This window comes from Arachis hypogaea, chromosome 17 (assembly GCF_003086295.3).
Source record: "Arachis hypogaea cultivar Tifrunner chromosome 17, arahy.Tifrunner.gnm2.J5K5, whole genome shotgun sequence".
Classification (NCBI taxonomy): Eukaryota; Viridiplantae; Streptophyta; class Magnoliopsida; order Fabales; family Fabaceae; genus Arachis; species Arachis hypogaea.
In genome coordinates, this window is record NC_092052.1 from 11099168 (window position 1) to 11121764 (window position 22597).

The window sequence follows — 22597 nt, forward strand, 5'->3', positions numbered from 1 at the left end:
CATTCGGCCACTTTTTTCTTCTTTTTTTTTCTTTTGATCAACAACAATAATAATAAGAGTAAAGTATATATTTTGTCTCTGAAATTTTTAAAAAGTTTTAAAAATATCTTTAAATTTTAATTTGTTTCAATTTTATTCTTAATATTTTAAATATGCTTTAATTATATCTTTTTTGTTAATTTTTTTATAATCAACCAATAATCAACTTTTTGTTTCCAATTTTACCCTCTAATCCTAACAGTGTTTGGCACGCTGCATAATCCATTCCAATGCATCTCCCCTTTTCTTTCCAACTTCATTCCATTCCAACACCTCCACTTTTCTTACCAACCATCGATCATCCTCTCATTCATCTTTCTCGCGACAACCACAGGCGCCACCACCACCAATTTCTATCTCCGTCTCCCATTGCCTTTTCTCTCATACTAACTCTCATTCTCTCTTACTTCTCATTGTCTCACCAACCATTTTGCACAACCACTGCCACTCATCGCCCTTCTTCTCTTTGTTGTGCCGCCGCACTTGCCAGGTTAAAATTTTTAAATTTATCTATATTCTAAAAGGCAATAGTTTAAAAAATTCAGCATAAACCTTTATTTTAGACAACAAGGCATTGACTATATATTCATATTGCTAATCACAACCATATATGTTAACTATTTCAGTATCTTAAGTGTGGACAAACTTTATCAATTCACACATTTGGCTCAATTGCAAAATGAAGTACCAAAATTACAACCCAGCAACGAGTTAAAAATACCAAAATTAAATATAAAAGAGTGATATTGACAAACTAATAGAAAATCATTCGAAGAATTGAACCCTAATTGTAGATCTGAACAAGAAATTAAACCTCATGGTTTCTATTGGGCTGTTTTTGAAACCAATTAATGTTCAAGATCTGGACATGGGCAGAGGAAGAAGGGGAGTTGAGGCTGTCGGAGAGGGAAGCCATAGCGCATATAACGGCGGACCTCAAGGCACAGTGAAACGCGGACAGTGGATCTCTGAGCGTGATGAGTCATGAGTGACGGAGCTTTAGGCGCAGTTGTAACACCCTAATTAGCCTAAGACTTACCTCGCGCCATAAAGTAAAGGTTAATCAAAGGTTACGACAGTTCTAAGCTCATACGTATAATATAAAGAAGAAATAATATAATCTAGAAGCCCGATGAAGAATATAGCTCAAAACAGGATTTTCAAAGGCGCAAAACGCACTATCTTAAGGCATAAGAAACAGATGAGATACAACAAAATATAAGTATATAATATCATAGAAAACTAGCCTTGACTCGCGGAGTTTAAGCCGGCTAGCCATACATAAGTATACAGAATTATACAGAAAACTGACAGTTTTAAAACAGCTTATACAAGTTTTTCTCTCATAATACAAGCCTCTAGGCTAAACAAAATACAAAAGAGAGATTTATAAATAGATAAACTAAAAAGACTCCAAAAGAATCCAGGATCCTCCGCTCCTGTCACCATCCAAAGCGACTCACCGAGGTGGGTTGCGACCTGCATCTGAAAAACACAACAAAGATATGGTATGAGAACCGGAGGTTCTTGGTATGGTAACAGTTTCCAGTGATGTAGGATATAAGACCCCAGGACGCCAAAGGCAATCCTAAACTCCATATCGATCACAAGATTCAAGCTTAAAGCATTCTAAAACAAATAAGCATAAATATATCCACCTTAACTTAATAAATGGGGTAATCTATCTTAGGGATATCTACTCTAACCAAACACCGCTGTCCCACAGCCTTTACCAACCGATCCTCCATGCGATCCCATCGCCACCGCCTTCCGAACCTCCTCAATCCCAGTAGAAAGTACAAGTAATATACAAAGCTAGTAACTCACAAGTATAAGCATATAAGGCAATTAATTCAGATAGCAATTAGGCATGTTATTCAATTAGGTAAACCATTACAAGTAAACAAAGCATACAAACAAGTAGAAAATGCATATGATGGATGCCTGCCCTACTAGTTGTGATATCACATTGTCGGTTCAACTGCCAACCCGACACATCTCCATGGAGACGTCGGCCTTCGGATTTCTCATGTGGGAACCCCTGAGATATAGTACCCGGATCACTGTCCAGGTACCGGTGCCTGCTCGCCCTATAGATCCGAAGGGATGCGAGCGGGATACTCTTGCCACAGACCTCATATCTCAACGCAAGCGGGATGAACTACCGCCCTTACGCCGCCGCCGCTACCTCGACAGGCGGGATTAACCACCGTCCCTGCCAGGCGCATAGCGTCTCATAATATCATATAAAAATATTATCTCAGTGGTTTTCAAAAACATTTTCAGTATACATAGATCCATTACTTCAATCCGAATTCCCGACTCATCTCAACCACTGTCCATTCATAACTCAGTATCCAAATGTCAACAATTCATCATTCCTTATCTCATATATCATTCATCCTTTACCTAACGTCAAACCCCTTATCAACATACCAGAATCCTAGGCCTCCGTTTTCTAATTTATCTCAAAACCATGTTCTAGAACCCTTAAGTTATATCCCATGTTCTAATACTCAAAACTAAGCCCAAAACTCTTAAAATGGTGTTTTAGAAGCTTACAACCTTGTTGGGAAGGTAGAATTGTTGAAAACAAGAAAAATTTAAGAAACAGGACGTGTGCAGCCGTATAGAGGTGTGTGCGTGCGCACGTCTAGAAAGTTTTAAAATGTGTGCGTACGCACAGGGTGTGCGTACGCACAGGGGACAAAATTTTTTAGAATCTGTTCACCCGCACGACCCGTGCCAGCGCCTCCAACAGACTGACCTTCCCGACGTGTGCGCCTGCACAGACCTGTGCGTCCACACAGGTTGAAGTTTTTCCTTGGATATGTACGCGCACAAGCTGTGCTAGTGCTGCGAACAGAACGCACTTCCCTGCCTGTGCGTGTGCACAGGTGTGTGTGCGTCCACACAGGTTGAAATTTTTACATGGTGTGCGTCCGCACGAGAGTGTGTGCCCGCACATATCAGTAATCATGAAATTCTGCAACTTTGCAAAATTTCAGATTTTTAACACCAAGTTTGAAGGATCATAACTTCCTCTACAAAATTCTAATTTTCGCAAATTTTATATCGATTTAAATAATTTTCAAAGATCTTTAATCTAAACAAATTGCAACCAGTTTTGAAAAACAAAGCAGAAGTTATGATCGTACAAAGTTCATCAAAAACCCAATTTTGCCACACTTCACAATTCCCAAAATTTATTACCATACCCATACCAAATCACATCAAGCCATTCAAAATACCACTTTTCATCAAAATGTACTAGTTATACCATAATACACCAACCTTACCACATTCTCCTTCTCATTTCATTACTTTCAATTCCAACATCAACTCTATAACAATTAGGATCTAAATCACCATCAAACTCAGCATTTCATAAATCATAACTCTACAATTATTATAAGGAACTAACTCCCAATCTATACAATCATTCAACATCATCACATCATTTTAATTCATCACAATCAACCCAACATTCATCAATTCATCAACATATAACACACCAACCATCATTTTAGTTCAACCTATCTTATTGGTTACTAGCCTATGTGTCCATGAATATTATATACTACATAGAGGAAACTGAAACCATACCTTGGCCGATTCCTTTTTTGCACCCAAAATCCAACTTAGCACTAATAAGTTTCCAACCAAAATCCAAGCTTTCAAATCCACTTCAATAAGCACAATTAAGTTCCAAAAGCTCCCAAAGCCACCAAAATTAAACTATATACATATAAATCACCTCAAATCAACCTAGGGTTCTAATTAAACATGAATTCACAAGGGTTTGGTGACTCTTACTTTCTCTAACAGATTTACTAGCAAGAATCCAAGGCTAAGCAAGGATTAGAGCAAACCTATACACCAAGAATCACAAAAACTCACTTAGGCATAAACCCTAAGTACCCAAAATTTTCAAGAGAGAAACTGGAAAGATTTCGTGATTATCTTGAGAGTTTTTTGGGTGGGTTTTGTAGAGCTCTTCACAAGAAATGCGTAGCCACAAACGGTGCGGCGATCGAAGCTCTCTAGCTCAAGATATGAGCTTTGGAAGAAGATGATGAATAGTAACCAAAAAGGTTTCTCTCTTCTTCTCTTTTCAGCATGTATAAGTGTGTTTGTTTAGTGTTGTGGCTGGTTTGGTTCATTTAATGAGCCTTTTATATGTTGGGCTTGGGCCCAACTTGGACCCGGTCCAAACCGTTAGCATTTTTAGCCCGCTTGGCCCAACTTCGGATCAAACCTTTAAAATTACCGCCCGATTTTCCATTTCTAAGGTTTTCGCCGGTTTTTACTTTTTCTCCTGCGGTACCGGGCAGACTTGAACCGATTCAACCAGTTCAACTGCCGGTTTGTGGTTTTTCACGATTTTTCACAGAAAGCACATTTTCTGACTCAGAAAAAACCTACTGAGTCTAAAAATTACCTTTAAATCCTCAAATTCTCACTCTAACCTGTCAAAGTCTAATTAGGGCAATTAATCCCTTACTTAACCAGTTGATTAGTTGCGGTTCTTACAGCAGTTAATCGTGGACGGTGGAGTACGAGCTTGAGGTGCCGTGAATGGTGATGTTGTATGAGACTTGAGTGTGTCGGACTAGGAGAAGAGAAACGTGATGAATGATTGGTATTCGGACTCTGTCTTTTGCTGCTTTATGATCATGAAAATAGATATGGATGAGTGGTGAGGAAGACGGATGAATGATGTTGGAGGCGAAGATGGAGATTGGTGGTGCTGGTTGGTGATGGCGCCGACAGTTGCAACGAGAGAGATGAAGAGAGGATGGGTGATGGTTGGGAAGAAAGGTGGAGGTGTAGCCGTGTAGAAATGAAATGAGGTTGAGCAGAAAGGTGGAGGCGTTGAAATGAGTTAGGGAATGGGCCAAACACAGTTAGAATTAGGGGGTAAAATTGGAAATAAAAGGTTGACTATTGGTTGACTATAAAAAAATTAACAAAAAGGATATAATTAAGGCATATTTAAAACATTAAGGATAAAATTAAAATAAATTAAAACTTAAGGGTATTTTTAAAATTTTTCAAAATTTTAGGGACAAAAAATATATTTTAATAATAATAATTCTTTTATTTCTTTTGAAATATTTTATTATAATAAAAATTATTTAAAACACCTAATAGATTTTAAACTCAAAGCATCATAAAATTTAATTTAATTACTTTTAGGAGAATAATTTTCTTTAAATAAAATAATAAATCATGATAACTCATTATTTAATTTTTCAAAAAATTAAGGTGTTATAAGTTCTTTGAAAAACTATAAGAATGAAAAACTATTATTCAACCCCTTTATTGTTGTTGTTGTACTTACATATGCAATTTTCACATACAACTTTTCATAGTAAAATTAATATTATATTAAATTATCTAAATTAAGAGAAGAAAACTGCATATTGAATTGAAAGCAAACCCTCTAGCTATGTTGGTCCCTGAGATTCAGTTTCAGAGACCATATTAGTCCCTGGATCTTTTTTGATATTGAGTCAACGAACAGAATGTTGAGCTAGTTCTAAATTGTCATGCTAAACACAGGACTAAATGATGTTTCTTTTTAGCTCTTAAACAACATAAATATGAGGTCGTTTTGGAGAATGTAGGGAGATAAAATGGTTTGCACATCATATAAACTCTTTTTCACCCTCTTATTTTTGTCTTGTTTAAGCGCCAAAGTGAAATGACATTGTTTAGCGATGTGTTCAGTGTAGTAAGTCATAGCTGGCTAGCTCAACACTTCCTTCACTGATTCAGTGCTAAAAAGGGTAAAGACCAATATGGTACCTATATAGGGCTGGCAATATATATTCTACCCGCGGGTACCCAACCCAAACCAATTCATTCGGACCCTATCCGCTGTGGGTAGGGTAGGGTAGGGTAGGGTGCAAATTTGCCTGCAGGTAGGGTAGGGTACGGGTTTAGGGTTTACCCTACCCTACCCTACCCGCATCCTTAATATATTATATAATATATATGTAAAAGTTATGTATGTAGTGAAGAAAGTGAGTCTTGTACTCACAATCTTCTTCTTATAAAAACTTGAAATGATCACTAAGCTAGTTAATGATCATATTATTTGTAATTTTATGTTGGATTTTTTTAATATTTTATTGTTTTTAATTTTAATTTGAACTTAGTTTTTTATTTTCTATTTTATTAATATGTATAAAATTTGGAATGGTTGACTTTTATATTTATTTGAATTTTTTATTTGTTTCTGCGGATAGGGTCGAGTAGGGTAGGGTTTAGAACTTTAGGGTGCGGGTATGATTAGAGTTGAGAGATTCTCAATTCGCAGGTAGGGTAGGGTAGAGTTTTAAGAAAGTTTTCAACCCGCAGGTAGGGTTATGGTAAAGTCTAAACCCTACCCTACCCTACCCATTGCTAGCCCTCTACCATAGTTAAATCTCAGAGTCTAATATAAAAAGTTTTAGATTTAAGGGACTAAAATAGTAAAAGTCGTGAATTTATAGAACCATTTTAAAAATTTAGTCTAATTTAACGGTGAACTATGTAATGTAAAATAATTATTAGATTTAAACATCCATATCGTGCAGAATTATAATAAATTAAATTTTTATTTAAAATTATTTAATAAAATTTTTTAAAAATTAATATTAAATTTATATTTTTTTAATTTATTTACAATAGTTGTATTTAATTAGAATTATAGTTTGGACTATAATTCCTCTTTAGGTTGAGATTGTTTTCCTTTCTCATTATTTATGATATTTAAGGCCTTAAATATGTGGAATAATTTCTTTTTTTTCTTGGTCTCTTTTATCTCTCTTGATTTTTGTTTATTTTTTTGTTATTGTCTCTTGATAATCATTCATGGTTCATACATATTTTCTTTCTCTAATTCAAAGATATTATTCTGATTTTGTGTCTTGTAAAAGTTGATGGCCCATTAAGTATATTCTACCGGATAAAATTATCACAAGCAGAAAGAATTAATGGTGGCATCATGTGTAAATGCTTATTCAGATTCTTCGCTTTCTATTGATCCAGATTTTTCACCTTCTATTTTTTCTTTTTTTTTTTGGCTTTCATTTTCCATTCCTTATTACTGGCTTCGATTATCAGAATGAATTATGTTTATAGAATTTTGATTACCAACATCTATAATCGCACTTTCTTTAGATAAATTTTTAGAATTTTTTCTGGTTAAACATCTATTTTATGACCATATTTTCAACAATTAAAATAAATTAGATGTAGTCTCTCGTATACTAACATAAATTTTTTCTCTAAAGCTGAGAAAGTTAGAACCACCTGGTTTGAAAAGATAAAGAAAATTGAAAACAAAAAAATAAAAAAGATAAATAAAATAGTAATTATATACTCAAATCTTACAAAAGATTATTGAATTAAATCTCTCATAAATTAAACTAACATCCTCTTGACATATAAAACGATATATTAAATTCAGATTAGTTCAAATTAAAAAATTATAAGAATGAGAAACTATTATTCAACCACTTATTATTATTATTATTATTATTATTATTATTATTATTATTATTATTATTATTTCATATGCAATTTTCACACAGAACTTTTCATTGTAAAATTAATATTATATTAAATTACCTAAATTAAGAGAAGAAAACTGCATATTGAATTGAAAAAAAATTCTGTAACTATATTGGTTCCTGAGATTTAGTTTCAAACACCATATTAATTTTTGGATTTTTTTTTATATTGAGTCAACAAAACAGAATGTTGAGCTAGTTCTAAGTTGTCGTGCTAAACACAAAACTAAATGATGTTGTTTCATTTTAGCTCTTAAACAAGATATATGAGGTCGTTTTGGAGAATGCAGGGAGATAAAACGGTTTTCACATCATATAAACTCTTTTTCGCCCTTTTATTTTTCTCTTGTTTAAGTGCTAAAGCGAAATGACATTATTTAACGATGTGTCCAGTGTAGTAAGTCATAGCTAGCGCTAGCTCAACACTTCCTTCACTGATTCAGTGCTAAAAGGGGTAGAGACCAATATAGTACCCATAGTTAAATCTCATAGTCTAATATAATATATTTTAGATTTAAGGGACTAAAATGGTAAAAATCGTGAATTTTTAGGACTATTTTAAAAATTTAATCTAATTTAACAGTGAACTATATAATGTAAAATAATTATTAGATTTAAGCTTGCATATTGTGCAGAACTATAATAAATTAAATTTTTATAAGAAATTATTTAATAAAAAATTTTAAAAATTAAAATTAAATTTATATTTTTTAATTTATTTACAATAGTAGAATTAAATTATAATTACGTTTTGGGCTGCAATTCCTTTTTAGGTTTAGATTGTTTTCCTTCCTCATCATTTATGATATTTAAGGCCTTAAATATGTGAAATAATTTTTTCTGGTCTGTTTTACCTCTCTTGATTTTTGTTTTTCTTTTTTTTTTTGTTGTCTCTTAATAACCATCCATAATTTATACATATTTTTATTATTTGATTTAGAGATATTATTCTGATTTTGTGTCTTGTAAAAGCTGTTGGTCCTGTTAAGCATATTCTACCGGATAAAATTATTATTAGCAGAAAGAATTAACGACATCATGTGTAAATGCTGATTTAGATTCTTCGCCTTCTATTGATCTAGATTCTTTCCCATCTATTTTTTCTTTTTTTTTTTGGCTTTCATTTTTCATTCCCTGCTACGCTTCTATTATCAAAATGAATTATGTTTATAGAATTCAGATTACCAACATCTATAATCGCACTTTTTTTAGATAAATTTTCATTTTTTTTTGGTAAACATCTATTTTATGACTATATTTTTAGCACTTAAAACAAATTAGAAGTAGCCTCTCGTATAACTAAAATGAATTTTTTCTCTAAAGCTGAGAAGGCTGGAACCACCTGATTTAAAAAAATAAAAAAAAATTAAAAACAGAAAAATAAAAAAGATGAATGAAATAGTAATTATATACTCAAATTTTGGAGAGAATTTTGTACTTTACAAAAGATTATTGAATTAAATCTCTCATAAATTAAACTAACATCCGCTTGACATATAAAACGATATATTAAGTTCAGATTAGTTTAAATTAAAAAACTATAAGAATGAAAAACTATTATTCAACCACTTATTATTATTATTATTGTTGTGCTTTCATATGCAATTTTTACACACAACTTTTTATTGTAAAATTAATATTATATTAAATTACCTAAATTAAGAGAAGAAAACTGCATATTGAATTGAAAGCAAATCCTCTAGCTATATTGGTTCCTGAGATTCAGTTTCACACACTATATTGATTCTTGAATCTTTTTTGATATTAAATCAACAAACAGAATGTTGAGCTAGTTCTAAATTATCATGCTAAACACAGGACTAAATGATGTTGTTTCATTTTAGCTCTCAAACAAGACATATGAGGTCGTTTTAGAGAATGCAGGGAGCTAAAACGATTTCACATCATATAAACTCTTTTTCGCCCTCTTATTTTTGTCTTGTTTAAGCGCCAAGGCGAAATGACATTGTTTAGCGATGTGTCCAGTGTAGTAAGTCATAGCTAGCTAGCTCAACACTTCCTTCACTGATTCAGTGTTAAAAAGGGTAGAGACCAATATAGTACCCATAGTTAAATCTCAGAGTCTAATATAAAAAATTTTAGATTTAAGAGACTAAAATGATAAAAATCGTGAATTTTTAGGACCATTTTAAAAATTTAATCTAATTTAACAGTGAACTATATAATGTAAAATAATTATTAGATTTAAGCTTGCATATTGTGCAGAACTATAATAAATTAATTTTTTATAAGAAATTATTTAATAAAAATTTTTAAAAATTAATATTAAATTTATATTTTTTAATTTATTTACAATAGTAGAATTTAATTATAATTACATTTTGGACTGCAATTCTTTTTTAGGTTGAGATTGTTTTTCTTCCTCATCATTTATGATATTTAAGGCCTTAAATATGTGAAATAATTTTCTTTTTTTTCTGATCTGTTTTACCTCTCTTGATTTTTGCTTATTTTTTTGTTGTTGTCTTTTAATAACCATCCATAGTTTATACATATTTTCTTCCTTTGATTCAGAGATATTATTCTGATTTTATGTCTTGTAAAAGCTGTTGCCCTGTTAAGCATATTCTACCAGATAAAATTATCACTAGTAGAAAGAATTAATGACATCATGTGTAAATGCTGATTTAGATTCTTTGCCTTCTATTGATCTAGATTCTTTTCCATCTATTTTTTCTTTTTTTTTTTTACTTTCATTTTTCATCCCCTGTTACTAGCTTCAGATTATCAGAATGAATTATGTTTATAGAATTCAAATTAAAAACATCTATAACCGCACTTTCTTTAGATAAATTTTTATATTTTTTTTTGGTAAACATCTATTTTATGACCATATTTTTAGCACTTAAAACAAATTAGAAGTAGCCTCTCGTATATTAAAATGAATTTTTTTTCTAAAGCTGAGAAGGTTGGAACCACCTGGTTTAAAAAAATAAAGAAAATTAAAAATAGAAAAATAAAAAAGATGAATGAAATAGTAATTATATACTCAAATCTCGGAGAGAATTTTATACTTTACAAAAGATTATTAAATTAAATTTCCCATAAATTAAACTAACATCCGCTTGACATATAAAACGATATATTAAGTTCAGAATAGTTTAAATTAAAAAACTGTAAAAATGAGAAACTATTATACAATCACTTATTATTATTATTATTATTATTATTATTATTATTATTATACTTTCATATGCAACTTTCATACACAACTTTTTATAATAAAATTAATATTATATTAAATTACCTAAATTAAGAGAAGAAAACTGCATATTGAATTGAAAGCAAACTCTCTAGCTATATTAGTAGTTGAGATTCATTTTTAAATACCATATTGGTCTGTGGATCCTTTTTTATATTGAGCCAACAAACAAAATATTGAACTTGTTCTAAATTGTCATGCTAAACATATAATTAAATGATGTAGAGGGATAAAATAGTTTGCATATCATATAAACTTTTTTCCCTCTTATTTTTGTCTTGTTTAATTAAGCGCCAAAACGAAATGACATTGTTTAACGATGTGTCTAGTGTAGTAAGTCATAGCTAGCTAGTTTAATACTTTCTTCACTGATTCAGTGCTAAAAAGGATAGAGACCAATATGGTACTCATAATTAAATATCAGAGTCTAATATAAAAAAATTTAGATTTATGGGACTAAAATAATGAAAGTCATGAATTTATGGGACCATATTAAAAATTTAATCTAATTTAACGGTGAACTATGTAAACTAAAATAATTATTAGATTTAAACATGCATATTGTGCAGAACTATAATAAATTAAATTTTTATTAGAAATTATTTAATAAAAACTTTTAAAAATTAATATTAAATTTATATTTTTTAATTTATTTACAATAATTATATTTAATTAGAAATACAGTTTGGATTGCAATTCCTCTTTAGGTTGAGATTATTTTCCTTTTTCATCATTCATGATATTTAAGAGCTTAAATATGCGGAATAATTTTTTTTTCTTGATCTATTTTACTTCTCCTGATTTTTGTTTTTTTTTTGTCTCTTAATAACCATTCATGATTCATACATATTTTCTTCCTTTTGATTCAGAGATATTATTCTAATTTTGTGTCTTGTAAAAGTTGTTGGCCTCATTAAGTATATTCTAACGGATAAAATTATCACTAGCAGAAAGAATTAATGGCATCATATATAAATATTGATTTATTTTTCGTCTTCTATTGATCCAGATTCTTCACCTTCTATTTTTACTTTCTTTTTTTGGCTTTCATTTTTCATCCCCTGTTACTGGTTTTGATTATCAGAATGAATTATGTTTATAGAATTCTGATTACCAACATCTATAATCGTACTTTCTTTAGATAAATTTTTATAATTTTTCTTTGAGTAAACATCTATTTTATGACCATATTTTCAGTAATTAAAATAAATTAGATGTAGCCTCTCGTATAGTAATACAAATTTTTTCTCTAAACTGTGAAGGTTGGAAGTAACTGATTTAAAAAGATAAAGAAAATTAAAAACAAAAAAATTAAAAAAAAAAGATGAATGAAATAGTAATTATATATTCAAATCTCTTAAAGAACTTTACAAAAGGTTAATAAATTAGATCTCTCATAAATTAAACTAATATCTGCTTGACATATAAAATGATATATTAAGTTCAAATTAGTTCAAATTAAAAAACTATAAGAATGAGAAAATATTATTCAATCCCTTATTATTATTATTATTATTATTATTATTATTATTATTATTATTATTATTATTATTATAGAAGCATTACAAAAAAGCATCCAGGTTCATGAACTAGTTGATTATTATTAATTATAACTATATATGAACAAGTAGTTGTGTATATTTTTAACCGTGTCACCAAGTCATCATTTGATATTTTTCAACTGATTTTACGCTTTCTCCTTCTTATCTACGTTAGGTCAGTCTTGAGCAGAATAGAGAACTACACAGTATTAAAGGAGAAGAGTAGAATTTGTTAAAACGGTATAAATAGAACTACACAGTATTTATGATGATAACTAGTCAGTTTTGAGCAGTTAATTGATTGAGCTTGCTAAGTTAGTTACAGTAGGGGTGGCAAAGCGGGTCGGTCCGCCCAATCTGTCCCCCTGTCTAGGTTCGCCCCATAAACGAGGTGGATTGGCCCGTCCCGCCAACTAAAATGGGTTTAAAATGCTAGTCCGCCTCGTTTTATGGCGGATTGGCGGGTTGACGGCTAGCCTGCTTGACTCTTTTTTTTTTGAAAAATAAAATTTATTAAAATTAACCAAAAAATAATAATTAAAAAATCAAATACAAATAAAAAATAGTCAAATTATAATATAATTTTTTTACTATTTTTTTTTATTTTTAACTTCAATAAAATTGTTCAAAATAATATTTGTCAATAGAATCATCTTTATTTTAAAAATAAGTCACATAATTTGAGCATATATACGAAATTGTAAAATAAAATAAATAAAGTTAATAACTAAAAGAAGAATAAAAACAAAAAAATGAAAAAAAGTGTTTAAAAATTCTATAATTATTAATTTTCTAATAGTAATCACTCTTTTATTTAATAAAAAAAATAAAAATAAAAATCTTCGGCCCGGCGGACCGGCCCGCCCCACCCCGCCAAAACCCGCCAATTTGACGGTGCGGCTTTGGCGGATTTTTTAATTTGGCGGGCTCTGAATCCTAGTCCGACCCGCTTTTTTTAACGGGTTTAGCGGATCGGCCCGACGGACTCGACCCGTTTTGCCACCCCTAAGTTACAGTGGTATTTCTTGATTAATCTTTATCTTTAATTAGTCACTAGCATTGTATATACAGAGAGTGCAAAGTCCCAACTAAACTCAGCAGCCTCCACCTTATTTTAATTTTCTTCAGACTCCAATCAATAATCATCAGTTTCTTTTCTTCTTCTCTAGTCTCTAGATTTACCATTTATTAAAATTCAGTGATGATGTTGTTGTGATTTTAGAGAGAGAGAATAAAACAATCATAGCTTGAGTATAATACGATCAATAGTCTATAAAATAAAACACATTAAAAATAGCACTATAGAAGAGAAAGATTCTTACTTTGTTCGTTGACCATTCAATTGGATATACTCTGCTTCCTCTCCCAGTTCATCCTCCATTGAAAATTCCGCCCCAGCGTACACCTTCATTTGGGAAATTATTAAACCCTGAAAGAGACAAAAAAAAAGTAAATAAACAGAACAACAACAGTCAACCAAACTCTCTCATGTACAGAATAATTTGAACAATTACAAGAAAATAACTTACAACAAATTTGTTCAGTTCCTTTCTCGAATCAGGTATATCTTTTAGCTTCTTGTTGATAGGGTCAAGGACATTGAATTTTTTTTTTTGTTTACATCAGCAATCCACAACCACCAATGCCCTCCATTGCAAATTGGGACAAATAGTTGAAGTTTCGAAAAATTATAGAATATTTCAGTCGAAACAATAGCAAACAAGAGAATTATCAAAGAATTTTTAGATATTACAACTTACAAATGGATACGATGCAAGTTTTTTTTTGTCAAAAAACTGGCGGTGGTGGGCATATGGCGGAATATCAAACCTGTAGGCTTTATTTGTGCTCTTATCAGTGTACTTCACGCCATGTGTTCCTAACATAAAATTCTGCAAAATAAACATCAGTAAAATCACATTTCCACTGAACCGAACACAAATCATATGCTGAATAAAACGTGAAAAGCATTCAATCATCAAGAGAAAAGTTTTCTTAATACAAAAGAACTCAACAGAAGACATAAGAATCAGGTGAACCAATATTTATATTCCGACCGAACCGAAAAGTAATCAGCAGTGAATAGGAAATTTAGGTTACCACAATATCTTGCGGCACAATGTATATTTGTTCATGATACCGCTTAGTTTTTATTTCGTTGAGAATGATGCTGTGTATACTAATCACCTACATGATGAAAATTTATGAGATATACTATATAAGAGTGTTTAAAAAAATCATTAATGTTAACGCAATTGGAAAATAATTTACCACGGCATGCACATCTTCTTTGGGCATTAGAGACATGAAATATTGTCTTAATCCCTCGTAGAGTCCCTCGTGTTTCAAGACAAATATTGGTTCATATTCATTGGTACCATCTTTTGTCTCTTTCACATGTGTCATCCAATGATAACACTTTTCGATCAGCTCGTTCGTAATTTTTGTCTTTTTCTGCGGGGTTTTGTAAACTTGAGCCGCTGTTAAGGTTGGTTCTAAAGATGTTCCTTCAGTAAATTTTAATGCTGCTGTCACTCCAGCATCTACCACCGCCTCTGCTAGGATTTCAAGTTGTGAATCACTCTCTTGGGAGGGCTGAGTTGGTTGAGATGCTGGTGGACTTATCTCAAGACTAAAGGAAGGCCTTTCATCTTCCCTTTTCCTAGGTAGAAAAGCTTTCAAATGTAATCATGTTGCACAAGATTACAGACGTTTGACAAATTCTGCATTAACATATGCTAATGGACTTCCATTAACAGTTAGAGTGTTGGGCTCATTTTTGTTTGGGCGAAATGTGTCTGAGTGGAGTAGTGCATTAGTTAGACTAAAAGAAAATCTAACAAAAGACATTCTAGATATGCTTAGAATCAATTATGATGGCCTTGAGGAGATAAAAAAGGAGATATTTCTTGATATTGCATGTTTCTTTCCCGCTGGGAATGAAGAATGGTAAGTAAAAGATATTTTAAGCATTCGAGGATTTCAACCTGATTTTTTTTTGTTTAAGAATTCTCATTGATAAGTCACTCATAACTTATAAGCGGAATATTATCACTATCCATGATTTGTTGAGAGATTTGGGTAGAAATATTATTCGAGAAAAATCACCCAAAGAACCAAGAAAGTCGAGTAGATTATGGAATTAAAAGGATCTAAGTGATGTCTTGCGGGAAAATAAGGTAAAATAGTTATTGAGAATATTGTTCTTGACTTCATTTTTAGAATTTAAATAATTTTCTGGTTCTCCTCCCCTTCTACTCTCATATCCAGCATATTTCTTGCCAAAATTGCCAAGAAAATATTTTTGATGCTGTTAAATATTTTCTTGTCTGCTGGATTCAGTTTGTTGTAATCAACCTTTTCAAGAAAAAGATTCCTTACAATATTTTAATAGCAAAAATAAAACAAAAACGGTCAGTTTAATTATCCGGATACCAATGAACTGAAAATAAGCAATAAGTGAAAAATGTATTACCTCCGTTGGTTATGTCGAGGGCAGCTGCTACTTTCCGATGAGTTATATATATTGTTCCCTGTAGAGTTTTTAGGCATCCTCTCTCTACATCAAACCGATCAAGCAATTCTATCAACAGTATATTAGAGACATTCATTTCTGGCACATGTGCCAGACCACCAAATCCCATTTCTTCCACAATATCTTTCTTTTTTTGACTCATTTTCCTGTACACTGTTGCTATTGCCTTTGTTTGGCATCTGCAATAGTGAGTTTTCTGTAAGTTTTGAAACAGAATGTGAGGATATATTTATAATACAAAATAAATATTATTCAAATGAAAGTGGATAAATATATTGAATCTGCTTACGTTATAATGTGCCTTCTCCTTCATTGTTGCCATCTTCTTGTTGTGTTTTGCTGTAATAAAAAATTTTGGTCAATATTTCATTCAGTATATCAACAAGCACAAGCATGTATATGTTAAACAAGTCAATTAAAATGCCACAACCCACCGAATCGAAAATCTTTCACTCACAGAATCAAAATTACAAAGGCTATCGAACCGAAAAATGTTTATGTGGTTCATAAATGATGATCAACTTTCAATCAACAAGAATACTATTACAGTAGTATGGCTTATCAAAGTGAAAGAGTTGTCTCTAATGTGAATTGTCCTAAACAAAACTCATTCAATACATCAACAACCACAAGCATGTGTATGTTAAACAAGTCAATTAAAATGCCACAACCCACCGAACCAAAAATCTTTCATGCACAGAACCAAAATCAAAAAGGCTACCGAACCGAAAAATCTTCATGTGGTTAATAAATGATGATCAACTTTCAATCAACAAGAATACTATTACAATAGTATGGCTTATCAAAGTGAAAGAGTTGTCTCTAATGTCAATTGTCCTAAACAAAACTCATTCAATACATCAACAACCACAAACATGTGTATGTTAAACAAGTTAATTAAAATGCCACAATCCACCGAACCGAAAATCCTTCATGCAAAGAACCAAAATCAAAAAGGCTACCGAACCAAAAAATGTTCATGTGGTTAATAAATGATGATCAGCTTTCAATCAACAAAAATACTATTACAGTAGTATGGATTATCAAAGTGAAAGAGTTGTCTCTAATGTGAATTGTCCTAAACAAAACTCATTCAATACATCAACAACCACAAGCATATGCATGTTAAACAACTCAATTAAAATGCCACAACCCACCGAACCAAAAATCCTTCATGCACATAACCAAAATAAAAAAGGCTACCGAACCGAAAAATATTCATGTGGTTAATAAATGATGATCAACTTTCAATCAACAAGAATACTATTACAGTAGTATGGCTTATCAAAGTGAAAGAGTTGTCTCTAATGTCAATTGTACTAAATAAAACTCATTCAATACATCAATAACCACAAGCATGTATATCTTAATCAAGTTAATTAATATGCCACAACCCACCGAACCGAAAATCCTTCATGCATAGAACCAAAATCACACAGCCCACCGAATCGAAAAACGTTCATGTGGTTAATAAATCATTATCAATTTTTAATCAACAAGAATAGTGTTCTTCAATAAAAAATAAGTACTGAAGATAGTAACAAAGCTCTAATTAAACTATCCAAACCAATAAGAACAAGCAACTATATCTTAAAGCCCTAGTTATACTGTAAAAATCATTCACAATAGTTCAATCCACTAAATGAAGCAAATCAAACTAGTAAAACTAAAATGAAACTAGGCGAAACGCGACATTGCAAGATTTTAAATGAACAGTAGTTTTCTCATACCTTTTGTAGTCTTTGTTGCTGTTTTCGTTTGTTTTTTCTTATTGCTTGCGAAATCTTCTTCCGATTCGTTTGCAGTAGTGATTTTCGCAAAGAATGTGATTGAAGTTTGAGTGATGTTCAGAGAGATTCGAAGAGAGTGAGTGTTTTGGTGTATTAGTTTCGTATTGAAGATGTAACGTTCGTTCATAATGAAGCGTGAATGGAAAACGAGACTTTTTTTGTGTCTGGCGCGTGTTTTTCGGTCTCCATTTAATGCGCTTGAATCAATTTAAACTTAGACCAACTTGGTTATATGGTTATATAGATGTGTAGCAGGCCTGTTTTCTAAAATTTGTAAGTATAACTACTTATGGTACTATTTTCTTTCTGTAACTTATCCTTTAATTATATTGCTCAGGATATAGGCCTATAGGGAACAATGAGATGTAACTAATTTGGTGTAATCTATTTATCTATCTATTTATAATATATAAAAATTAATATCAACTCTCTCCACAATGAATTTAAGCCATCTTTTTTTTGCTAATGATGCCACATCAGCAATTCTAATAATTTGGCAAAAGATGAAAATCAACAAATTACTATTTAGTAAAATATTTTAAAAAAATTAAAACAAAAACTTTGATCTATTATTATTTAATTGAATCATCAAGTACTAATTAAATGCAATAAACATACATTAAAAGTGTCATAATAATAATTATAAAAAATTTTAATTACAAATATTCAAATTCTACAACTTATACATATTAAGACTCTTACTACTCTTTATTTTTTAATTTTTCATACTAATTGTCAAAAATTTCTTAAATTTAATATAACATTTTTATATGTTTTTCATTCTCATTCATTTATTTTTTTAATTATTTACAAACAAAAAAACCGCAAGAAAAGACAAAGTGTAGCCATTAATGCAAATCGAAAAATAAAAAAATGAAAATGCAGTTTTGTATAACTCTAATATAAATAACCTATGTCTTTTTTAAAAATAAATAAATTCAAAATCTATTTATAATCTCTAAAATATTTTTGATGAAAAAAACATAAATAAGCCAAGGGGAGAATAATTTTACACAAATCAGCCAAAGCAAAATCTAATTCATCAATCAACCAAACCACGTTTATATGTAGTTCGAACCTACTTGCTTCGAACTTGGATTGCATGTAATTCAAATCACATAGATTCGAATTACTCACTGACACTCAAAGCAACATAATTCGAATTCAACTAATTCGAATTAGGCAGCAACATGTAATTCGAATCAAGTTGATTCGAACTACTTCCATGCACGCCATTCAACGTCATTCGAAGTGGATTAATTCGAACTACACCTGAATATTTTTTTATAAATTTTTTTAATAAATTTATTTAAATTATACCACAAAAAAATATTTTATTCTATACAAAATAATTTAAAAAATTGATTTAAAAGATGTTAGAAGTACTATAAAAATTTGTAATGTACTAATGAATTAGGATATTAAAGAAATACTCTACATAGTCAACAATAATTTAAAAATTAAAATAAATATAGTTATAACCAGTATTTACCTAAATTACTAGAATATTACAAACTTTTATAGTACTCCTAATATTTTTAAGCCATTTTTTTAAAATTGTTTTGCATAGAAAATGGCTTAAAATGGCTTAAAATGTCCTTTATTCTATGCAAAACAATTTAAAAAAAATGGCTTAAAAAATGTTAGGAGTACTATAAAAGTTTGTATTCAGGTGTAGTTCGAATTAATCCACTTCGAATTACGTTGAATGACGTGCATGGAAGTAGTTCGAAAATTCGAATTATATGTTGCTGCCTAATTCGAATCAGCTGAATTCGAATTATATGCAATCCAAGTTCGAAGCAGGTAGATTCGAACTACATATTGGTTGATTGATGAATCAGATTTTACTTTGGCTGATTTGTATAAAATTATTCTCCCTTTGGCTTATTTATGTCTTTTGCCCTAATATTTATTAAAATATACTATATAGTATAAATTATCTACTTCTCCGCACATTGCGCGGGTCTCACTCTAGTTATACATTATTGTAAGTTCAAAGTTTTCAGCAACGTGAGGTTCACAAGTTCATGCGGGATTGTGCTTGAAAAATTGACACAATACATTTGTTCATACCCTGGCCCAATAAATAGGACCCAGGATCCAAGCAAAGAAGCCCAACCCAAAGGGGTTGGCCCTCCCCCAGTACCGGCCTTCATCCCCAGAAGTCGGTACTGAACACGACCTACTCCAAAGAAGTCGGATACGAGGGTTAGCTGGCAGATAACACTCGTTCGAATGAGTAACCGCCCCTAGAAACTCTCTAACCACTTCATAGAGTCATATCTTAACCTCCCTAAGATATGGGAATGGTTATCCACCTAAAAAGGTGGCACTACTTCAGCGGTGGTTATTGGTTCACCTCCATAAATACCCTGACATCCCTCAGGTATCACTAAGTCCCAATACATTCTCAACTTGCTCACACTCTTGCTAACTTAGACATTGGAGTGTCATTGCAGGTACCACCCCCATTCTCCTAGACGCGCAAGTCAAACGGAGGAACACCGAGTTTCAGGTGCACCAGCTGGCCACCTCCCTCACACGTTTGGGTCAACCAACGTCATCCGGCCCACTGATCTCCGGTTACCCATCGTAACATTGGCGCCGTTGCCGGGGACCCGAGAGATTGACCAGTGATGGCGGAAAGATCCCCTGAAGAAGGTCATGTGGAGACAGATTCTGATCAAGAGAATTTGAACACCGGAAACAATGAAGCAGATCAGAACCTCCACCAGGAAACTAATGATCAAAATAAGGAAGGTACTTCCGGAATCAAAAATCCGAATGCAAACTCCTCGGAGGGGCGCGAGTCAGAAAAAGAAGGACCCCCTCTCGCTAGTGAGCTTATGGGGCTAATTCACAGCCGCCTCGAGCAGCTAGAGCAGGAGCGGGAACGACAAAGGGAAGCTGAAAAGAACCTAAAAGAGGAGATGGAGCGACGAAAAGAGTTAGAAAGAAAACTCTTAAAGTTAGAATCCTCCCTCAAGGGTCGGAATTCCCAAGGCGATAGAGAAGATTCTCCCATAGGAGAGAAAGATCCGTTTAGCGAGGACATAATGAGGGCAAAAGTTCCGAGAAACTTTAGAAGCCCCGATATGGACCTCTACGAGGGAACCACCGATCCAAAGCATCATCTGAGCAACTTTAAAAGTCGGATGTATCTGACCGACGCTTCAGACGCTACGCGATGCAAAGCTTTCCCGACAACCTTGTCCAAAGCAGCGATGAAGTGGTTCGACAGTCTCCCTCCGAGGTCAATTACCAGTTTTGAAGACCTCTCAAGAAAATTCTTGATGAGGTTCTCCATTCAGAAGGACAAAGTAAAACATGCACCAAGCCTCCTGGGAATAAAACAGGAGGTCGGGGAGTCCTTACGGGCCTATATGGAAAGATTCAACAAAGCATGTTTGGAGATTCAAGACCTACCCACCGAAGCGGTCATCATGGGGCTAGTCAATGGTCTTAGAGAAGGTCCCTTCTCACAGTCCATATCAAAAAGACACCCCGCCTCTTTAAATGATGTACAGGAAAGAGCTGAAAAGTACATCAATATGGAAGAAAACGCTAGGCTAAGAGACCCGAGTTTGTGAATCGGGCCCCCTCCCTCAACGAAAGAAAGGGAGAGGGAAGCGAAGAAGAAGGAAGAGCTCGGCCTTGATAGGCCAAGAAAATATCACTCTTATACTCCATTGAAAGTTCCTGTAGTAGACGTATACAGAGAAATTTGCAATACTGAAAGGCTGCCTCCCCCCAGACCCATCAAGAATAAAAAAGGGGGGAGCCGCAGTGATTACTGCGAGTACCATAAGATATATGGACACTCCACAAACGACTGTTACGACCTTAAAAATGTGATAGAAAAGCTAGCCAGAGAAGGTCGGCTTGACAGATATCTCATAGAAAGGTCGGACGGTCATGGAAAAAGAAAGCGAGAAGATGCGGATAGAAGAGATCCACCACCACAAACTCCGGAGAGACATATCCATATGATCTCAGGAGGATTTGCGGGAGGGGGACTCACAAAATCCTCCCGAAAAAGACACCTCAAGAGAGTCTACCAGGTCGAAGAGGGGTCCCCCGATCTTCCGACCATTTCATTCACAAAGGAAGACGGGCGAGGAGTAATCCCTGGGCACGATGACCCAGTGGTAATTACTATGATCCTGGCAAATGCCCATCTACACAGAACCCTAGTAGACCAAGGAAGCTCAGCAGACATCCTCTTTAAGCCCGCTTTCGACAAGCTAGGTTTAGATGAGAAAGAGTTAAGAGCCTACCCCGACACCTTATACGGATTAGGTGACACGCCGATAAAGCCACTAGGATTTTTACCCCTCCACACCACCTTTGGAAAGGGGGAAAAATCAAAGACTCTGAGCATAGACTTCATAGTCATCGATGTGGGGCCGGCTTATAATGCTTTAATCGGCAGGGCTACCCTTAACCGACTTGGAGCGGTGGTATCGACGCCCCACCTATGCATGAAGTTCCCGACCTCGTCGGGAATAGCGACGGTGAGGGGAGATCAGAAGCTGGCAAGGAAGTGCTACAATGAAAGCCTAAACCTGAGAGGAAAAGGCAGAGAAGTCCACACAATAGAACTCGGGGGAGCAAGGGTTAAAGAAGAGCTACGACCACAGCCCGGGGGAAAAACTGAGGAAATTCAGGTCGGCGAAGAGGAAGGAAAAAACACTCACATAGGAGCCAACCTAGGAAAAACCCTAAGACAAGGGTTGACTAGGCTCCTAAGAGATAACTCCGATCTCTTCGCCTGGAAGGCCTCCGACATGCCTGGGATAGATCCCGAGCTCATGTCTCACAAGCTCTCGGTCAACTCAGGTCTCGACCTGTACAGCAAAGAAGACGCAAGCTCGGCCCAGAGCGAGCCCTAGTAGTAGAAGAAC